Here is a 9493-nt window from a genome sequence, read left to right as displayed (position 1 = left end):
ACTCAGTCTCTGATCTGATGTGTAATAGAGTTGCATTTCATCTTGAAATATAGCTGTCAGTATATGCGGGGAAACTTTAACAATGACAAACTTTATCATGTTCCTCAGTGAATTCTCTGCTCAATACAAATCCTTGGTGATTGTTTGCTGAACCACAGCAAATTCACCGAGGAACATTTTTTAAAAATCACAGATAGGCTAAAAAGGGAGACCCTGAGACTGTGGGTGTAAGTTCAGGAGCAGGACGTTTCAAAGGGGTTTGCGGAAAGATAATTTCACCCAGAGGGTTTTAGGAGCTCATTGTCTGAAGCTATGATAGAGGTAAGAACCCTCAAGACATTTAAGAAATATTTAGATGAGCACTTAAAATACCATAGCTTCCAAGGCTGGAAAATTGAATTAAAATAAATATACACTTACTACCTAGTGTGGGCTGAAGGTTGTCTTTCCATGCTGTAAGGGTCTATGATTGTATGGGGATTGAACCCAATGGTTTTGGGACATTAATCAGATCCACACACTAGCTACCTAGCCAATAGAGCCAACAAACAACCACCAGTTTAGTGATTGAAATCTTGTCACCCTTTACTTACAGTAGTGAGATGTTTGCCTCTGACCTAATCCATTTGACATGGGAGGTGTCTGTTGGGGAGGGGAGTGTGTGTCTGGGGAGACTCTGTGGCAAATGAGAGAGAGTACCCATGGAGAAACTCTGTGGTGAATGAGGAAGAGTGCCCATGGAGAGATTCTATAGTGAATGAGGGAGGGCGCCATAGGGGAGAATCTGTGGGGAATGAGGGAGAGTGTCTGTGGGGGACTCTGTGGGGAATGAGGGAGAGTGTGGGGAGACTGTGGGGAATGAGGGAGAGTGTGGGGAGACTGGGGAATGAGGCACAGTGTCTGTGGGGAGACTCTGTGGGGAATGAGGGAGAGTGTCTGTGGGGGACTCTGTGGGGAATGAGGGAGAGTGTGGGGAGACTGGGGAATGAGGCAGAGTGTCTGTGGGGAGACTCTGTGGGGAATGAGGGAGAGTGTCTGTGGGGGACTCTGTGGTGAATGAGGGAGAGTGTCTGTGGGGAGACTCTGTGGGGAATGAGGGAGAGTGTCTGTGGGGGACTCTGTGGGGAATGAGGGAGAGTGTGGGGAGACTCTGTGGGGAATGGGGGAGAGTGTGGGGAGACTGGGGAATGAGGCACAGTGTCTGTGGGGAGACTCTGTGGGGAATGAGGGAGAGTGTCTGTGGGGAGACTGAGGAAAGAGGCAGAGTGTCTGTGGGGAGACTCTGTGGGGAATGAGGGAGAGTGTGGGGAGACTCTGTGGGGAATGGGGGAGAGTGTGGGGAGACTGGGGAATGAGGCACAGTGTCTGTGGGGAGACTCTGTGGGGAATGAGGGAGAGTGTCTGTGGAGAGATTCTGTTATGAATGAGGGAATACAGTACTTACACATGGTGAGAGAATGATCGATATAAGGTTCTGTGGGGAGTATCGTTATTCTTTCGTGGGATGTGGGTGTCTATGGCAATGCCAGTAACTGAGCTAAGTGGCTTGCACAGCCACGTCAGAGGGCAGGTCAGAGTCAACCACATTGCCGTTGGTCTGGAGTCACACATCAGCCAGACCAGGTAAGGATGATAAATTTCCTTCCCAAAAGGGCTTTTTACAACAATCAATGATAATTGTATGCCCATCAACACTGACGAGATTCCAATTCCACATATGCATTTAGGTGATGTTGCAGTTCACTAATATGGTATTTTTTAATCAAACTGGTTAGAGGTGTTATTTTACACACTTATGGAACAGGTGAGACTTGAATTCTCCTGGCTCAGAGGTAGGGACAATACCACCACACCACGAGAACCCTTCAATTCCAATTATATCGATTGAGTGTAAATTCTACCACGTGCTGTGGTGCAATTGTGAATCAGAATTCCTACTTCTGGATTATTAGTCTAGTAACAGAGACCACCATGTCACCATCACCTTGGTAGGAAAAAGAGTGTGGGGGTCAGGAATGCTGTGAAACAGTGTGAGGTTGTTGGAAAAGGAAATCACAAAGACAGAGAAAGACCTCAGGGATACATGATGTGCAGCATTCTCCTGTTCTTCAAATCATGTCCCTGGGATCTTTAACATTCAAAAGAGAAGGAATATGAGATTTCAGTTCAGCCTTTCATCTGCATCTTGAGTGCTCTTCTGAATTACGTGACCAATTGTCTGCAGGAAAACTTGAAGCCAGGTATGTGGTAAACAAAAAGCACAACAGCAATCATATATTGTGAATTTAAAATAACATCTCAGCTGTTAAATGCTTGTTTGTGGTGGCAGTTTACATTTTCTGTGTGGTTGCAGTGACAGTCAATAAGAAACCAGCTGGTGTAGTCACTCCTGAATTATGGATATGTATTTGAGTGAAAGCAAGCTGACAGTACAGATTTTGATAATTACAGCACAAGGCTTTTGGTTTTATGCTATTGGTGAAGCCAATATATTTTGAAGAGGGTATTGATTTGCTATTGTGTTCACTGTGAAACATTCATTTATTATCTGGTTTTGCTTTCATCGCTTGTAAAAATTTTCTTCTTTCTGCCTGCTTGATATTGTTTCTTTGGCCTGCTCTATTCTATTAAAGTCTTTCATTGTAAATTTAACAAATTAGATTTTACTATGACGTGTACTCAAGTACGAGAATAAAGTGGAAAGTGTACAAAGTCACTATTCCCAGTGGCAGCTTAGATTCAAAGGTGCCCAGATTTTAAAAAAATCGTAGGTATAAAGTAGAGGAAAAGAGAAGGAAACTAGAAAGTTCAACATTACAGACCTTTTCCCGTGCTTAGCCATAGAGCTGGATTCAGGTCCATCCAACCCAATGCAGAGACCAACACCAGTACGATGTGCTTGGCCAGCCTTGAGACTCTTCGCCACACTGTCGCCTGCAAACTTGGCACTACCGCTGCTGCTGGCATGGGTCTGGGCTGGACTGATCTCCGCAATGCAGCCGCTACTAAAGCTGCCAGGTCCCACACTGGGCACTGGGCTCAAGCTCTCCTCGATCCTCCTCCACCGCCAGGAACACACTCTCACCACCCCCCACTCCCCCACCACCAGGAACACAATCCCATCCCCCTCCCCCACCACCAGGAACACAATCCCATCCCCCTCCCCCACCACCAGAAACACACTCTCACGCCCCTCCCCCACCACCAGGAACACACTCTCATCCCCCTCCTCCACCGCCAGGAACACACTCTCACCACCCTCCCCCTCCCCCACTACCAGGAACACAATCCCATCCCCCTCCCCCACCACCAGGAACACAATCCCATCCCCCTCCCCCACCACCAGAAACACACTCTCACGCCCCTCCCCCACCACCAGGAACACACTCTCACCCCCCCCCTCCCCCACCAGCAGGAACACACTCTCACCCCCCTCCCCTACCACCAGGAACACACTCTCACCCCCCCCCTCCCCCACCACCAGGAACACACTCTCACCCCCCTTCACCTCCACCAGGAACACCCTCTCACCTCCCCCCCCCTTACCACTAGGAACACACTCTCACACCCCTCCCCAACCATCAGGAACACACTCTCACCCGCCTCCCCCACCACCAGGAACACATTCTCACCCACCTCCCCCACAACCAGGAACACACTCTTACGCCCCTCCCCCACCACCAGGAACACACTCTCATCTCACTCCCCCACCACCAGGAACACACTCTCACCCCCCTCACCCACCACCAGGAACACACTCTCACCCCCCTCACCCACCACCAGGAACACACTCTCACCCGCCTCCCCCACCACCAGGAACACACTCTCATCTCACTCCCCCACCACCAGGAACACACTCTCACCCCCCTCACCCACCACCAGGAACACACTCTCACCCCCCCTCCCCCACCATCAGGAACACACTCTTACGCCCCTCCCCCAACACCAGGAACACACTCTCATTTCCCTCCCCCACCACCAGGAACACACTCTCACCCCCCCTCCCCCACCATCAGGAACACACTCTTACGCCCCTCCCCCAACACTAGGAACACACTCTCATTTCCCTCCCCCACCACCAGGAACACACTCTCACCCCCCACCCCCACCACCAGGAACACACTCTCATCCCCCTCACCCACCACCAGGAACACAATCTCACCCCCCTCCCCCACCACCAGGAACACACTCTCACCCCCCTCCCCCACCATCAAGAACACACTCTTACCTCACTCCCCACCACCAGGAACACACTCTCACCCCCCTCCCCCACCACCAGGATCACACTCTCACCCCCCACCCCCACCACCAGGAACACATTCTCACCCCCCTTCACTACCACCAGGAACACCCTCTCACCCCCCTCCCCAACCACCAGGAACACAGTCTCACCCCCCCCCCCTCCCCCACCATCAAGAACACACTCTTACCTCACTCCCCACCACCAGGAACACACTCTCACCCCCCTCCCCCACCACCAGGATCACACTCTCACCCCCCACCCCCACCACCAGGAACACACTCTCACCCCCCTTCACTACCACCAGGAACACCCTCTCACCCCCCTCCCCACCACCAGGAACACACTCTCAACTCCCTTCCCCACTATCAAGAACACACTCTCACCTCCCTCCCCCACCACCAGGAACTCACCGCCCTCCTCCAAGACTGGGCTCACATTGTCCTCTCCCTCCATTACCACATGAGGAACACACTCTCACTATCCTCCTCCAAGACTGGGCTCACATTGTCCTCTCCCTCCATTACCACCACGAGGAACACACTCTCACTATCCTCCTCCAAGACCGAGAGCACATTGTCGTCTCCCTCCATTACCACCACCACTGGGAGCACAAACCCAACTCTCTCCTCCACCACTTAGTGGGATATTGTCATTGGACTGTTACTGCAGAGATCCAGGTTAACTTCTAGGGACCAGGATTCAAATCCCACTATAGCAGATGGTGGAATTTGTTATCAACAAATTATCTGGAATTAAGAGTCTAATGATGACCATGAATCCATTGTCAATTGTTGGGAAAAGCCATGTGGTTCACTAATATTCTTTAGAGAAGAAAACAGTGTGGTTGTCTCTTAACTGCCCTCTGGGCAATTACAGATCAGCAACACATGCTGGCCTTGCCAGTGACACTCATGTCCTGTGAATAAATATTTTAAAATTGAAAGCTAGTATTGATAATGGCGCAACTATCACTCATTGTCATAGAAACCTAACTGGAAGGGAACTGCCATCCTGACTCAATCTGGCCTACATGTGACTCCAGATCCTCAGCGATGTGGTTGACTCTGAACTACCCTCTGAAATGGCCCTGGCAAGCCATTTGTTCAAAAGGCAATTGGAAATGGGCAACAAATACTGGTCGCATCAGTGATTTCTTTGGTAAAGATATAAAACCGATCATACTGTGACTGCTTGCTGAGCAAACTCACTGCAGCAATGTATTGTACATTACAAAAGTAAAGGCGTTTCTGAATCATTTCACTGGCCGTTTTCTGTGAATGTCCTAAGATGGTGAATTTGGATTAGATTTCCTCTTGATACTATTGGTGCGTCTTCTGACAAAAAAGACTGTTAAAAGAAACATTCAAATATTTTGTGTTGTCAAAAAATTATTTATTCCACTTTGTAACTGTGCTTTTGTTTTCTGTTGTGCAGGATTAGTAAGGAACGAAAATTGGAAGTCCCAACTGAACAGCTTTTACGTGAACTTGGAATAAATTCTCAACAAGCAATTTGTCATGAAACAACGAATCCCGGCACAATCTGTAGAGCAGGTAATTTCACATCATAAAAAGTTACTGCACAAAAGGAGACTATTCGAGCCATCATGTCCATGCTGGCTGGGAAAGAGCTATCCAGTTTAACCATCCATTTTCACTCTTTGTTCATCTCCATCAGGGTTAAAGCACTGCAAGTACATAGCAAATGATTCCTAAGTGTGCTGAGGGTTTCTGTCCCTCTGGATAGGCTCCACCACCCTCTTAGTCAAAAAAGGTAATCCTCAACTTCCCACCAATCTTACCATTAATTGGTCAATGTTTTAACACAGCCCTGAAATAGCCTTTCTGATTTATTCTTTCATGGGGATTCAGTTGTTGCTGGCAACGTCAGCATTGGTTCCCACCTCTGTTTGCCCCAGATCTGAGGGGCTTACCAGACCATTTCAGAGAACAGTGAAGACTCAGCCACATTGTTGTGGCTCTCAAGGTCACATGTAGTCGAGAGTGTGATGCTAGAAAAGCCTGAAACGTCGACTCTCCTCCTCCTCGGATGCTGCCTGACCTGCTGTGCCTTTCCAACGCCACACTCTCAACTCTGATCTCCAGCGTGTGCAGTCCTCAGTTTCTCCAAAGTCACATGTAGGCCAGACGAGATGGTACTGGCAGATTTCCTTCCCTCAAGAACATAAGTGAACAAGGTGAGTTTTTGCAAAAATTGTACTTTAATGGTTAAAGGTACAGAGATCAACTTTCAATCCCAGATTTTATTAATGTAATTCATGGTAAGATATAAACCCATTCCCCCAGGACACTACCTTAGTGCCTCTTCTACTAACCCAGTCCTATCATCACTCTCCACCATATCTTGGGGTGTACCAAGTTCTACTAATGTTATTGTTCACACTGTATTTGGCAATAATAGGCACAGAGATGTCAAAACATCCCAACTACTTCACAGTTAAGGCTCCATCTGTAAAAGGAGTAATGTTAGGAGGGGCAAATGCACAGAATTGTGACACAAGAGGCAATGTTTTGAGGGGGTATTTGAAGGTGGGATTGAGATGTATTAGGTTGGGAGCAATGGTGGTGGGACAGAAACCAAGCTGTTTTTCAGGCAGACCTCTTCAGGTCCATGTGTGGTAACAACCTCTAGCATCGAAAGCCAGGGTTGTCTATGATGTTGGCACGCCAATCACCAGGCACAGACCCTCAGAGTATCTCTGCACATGTGCAGCCCTGTGGCTTAGAGAGCATATTGGTGGTAATGTTATTGGATTAGTAATAAAGTGTCCCAGTCTAATGCTCTGGGGTCATGGATGCAAATACCACCATGGAAGCTGGTGGAATTTAAACTAAATTAAACTGAAAGCTTATCTCTGTGATTGTGTGATGACGTTTTCATCAATCATCATTTACTAATGCCCTTTAGAGAAAGAAATCTGCCATCCTTATCTAGTCTGGCCTATATGTGATTCCAGATCCACAGCAATGTGGTTGACTCTTAACTACCCCCTGAAATGAGTCACTTAGTGAGTCACTTAGCTCAAGAGCAAGTTCAGAAAGGCTGGTCTTGCCAGCAATGCCCACATCCCATGAAGGGAAAATGGTGGGAATATCAGAATTCCAACTAGTAAACTTGAGGGGGCTGCAGGCACAATCGTGATGGAGAGCAAGGACAGAAACAGAAATTGCTGGAAATGCTCAGCAAGTCTAACAGCATCTGTGAAGAGAAGTCAGAGTTCTGAGTTCCCAGTTCTGAGGAAGGGTCACCGGTTCTGAAAGGTTAACTCTGATTTCTCTTCACAGATGCTGTTAGACTTGCTGAGCATTTCCAGCAATTTCTGTTTTTGTTTCTGATTTACGTAACGACATCGATTACCCGAACAAAACGAGCGTGGAGTATTTTGTTCGGATCACTGAGAGTTTGGATAATGGATTGTTCAGATAATGGATAACGTTTTTATGGGGCCTTGAGATCTTGTTTGGATAATCCAAAATACAGATAATTGATGTTCAGATAATCGAGGTTGTTCTGTACAGCATCCACAGTTCTTTCAGTTTTTATAGAGAGCAGGGATTTGAGATCAAGTTGCGGTATTAAGAATAATGGAACTTGAGCAAATAAATGTTGTTAAGTCTTAGATAATCCTTGACTTAATTGAATGGCAGAACTTGTTTGAGGGGCTGAATAGTCTTATCCTGTTCATATATGAATGTGACATAAGAAACCAACAACAATATCTTTGGAACAATTGAGACTGAGATAGGTCAGTTGCGTGGATGGGTTTTTTATTTGTGAAATTGAAACTGAGTGAGATTTATGGCGATGGATAACGTATTGGACACAATGAGTGGACAGTCTTAGCAAGGAGATAAAAATAATTTGATCATCTGTGTACACGAACAGGGGGAGGCCATTCAGCACCTTCAGCCTGGTGTGTTATTCATTGAGATTATAGTTCTCAATGTACCTCAATTTCTTTTACCAACTTCCCTCTTTGATCCATATGCTTTTTGTTATCAATCCCCTTCGATCACAACCTTGAAAATTTTGACCAAGCCCCATCTACATGCTTTGGGTGAAGAATAATATTCATTTGAATGATGTTACAATGTCACCTCGTGTTGTTGCTGGCTTTGCACATAGAGTCATAGAGATGTACAGCAAAGAAACAGACCCTTTGGTCCAACTCGTCCATGCCGACTAGATATCCAACCCAATCTAGTCCCACCTGCCAGCACCCGGCCCATATCCCTCCAAATCCTTCCTATTCATATACCCATCCAAATGCCTTTTAAATGTTGCAATTGTACCAGCCTCCATCACTTCCTGTGGCAGCTCATTTCATAAATGTACCACCCTCTGCATGAAAAAGTTGCCCCTTAGGTCTCTTTTGTATCTTTCCTCTCTCACCCTCTAGTTCTGGACTCCCCCAACCCAGGGAAAATACTTTGTCTATTTATCCTATCCATGCTCCAGGGAAAACAGCCCTGACCTATTCAACCTCTCCCTATAGCTCAAACCCTGGCAACATCCTTATAAATCTTTTCTGAACCCTTTCAAGTTTCACAAATCTTTACGATAGGAAGGAGACCAGAATTGCACGCAATATTCCAAAAGTGGCCTAACCAATGTCCTTTACAGCCAAACATGACCTCCCAACTCCTGTACTCAATACTCTGACCAATAAGAGAAAGCATACCAAACGCCTTCTTCGCCACCCTATCTACCTGCGATTCCACTTTCAAGGAGTTATGAATCTGCACTATCCAAGGTCTCTTTGTTCAGCAACACTCCCTAGGACCTTACCATTAAGTGTATAAGTCCTGCTAAGATTTGCTTTCCCAAAATGCAGCACCTCGCATTTATCTGAATTAAACTCCATCTGCCACTTCTTAGCCCATTGGCCCATCTGATCAAGATCCTGTTGTAATCAGAGGTAACCTTCTTCGCTGTCCACTACACCTCCAATTTTGGTGTCATCAGGAAAACTTACTAACTGTACCTCTTATGCTCGCATCCAAATCATTTATATAAATGATGAAAGGTCATGGACCCAGCACCGATCCTTGTGGCACTCCACTGGTCAGAGGCCTCCAGTCTGAAAAACAACCCTCCACCACCACTGTCTGTCTTCTACCTTTGAGCCAGTTCTGTATCCAAATGGCTAGTTCTCCCTGTATTCCATGAGATCTCACTTTGCTAACCAGTCTCCCATGGGAAACCTCGTCGAACACCTTACTGAAGTCC

The sequence above is a fragment of the Chiloscyllium punctatum genome, chromosome 32 (assembly GCF_047496795.1).
Source record: "Chiloscyllium punctatum isolate Juve2018m chromosome 32, sChiPun1.3, whole genome shotgun sequence".
In the NCBI taxonomy this organism is placed as follows: Eukaryota; Metazoa; Chordata; class Chondrichthyes; order Orectolobiformes; family Hemiscylliidae; genus Chiloscyllium; species Chiloscyllium punctatum.
This window is presented reverse-complemented; position numbering follows the sequence as displayed.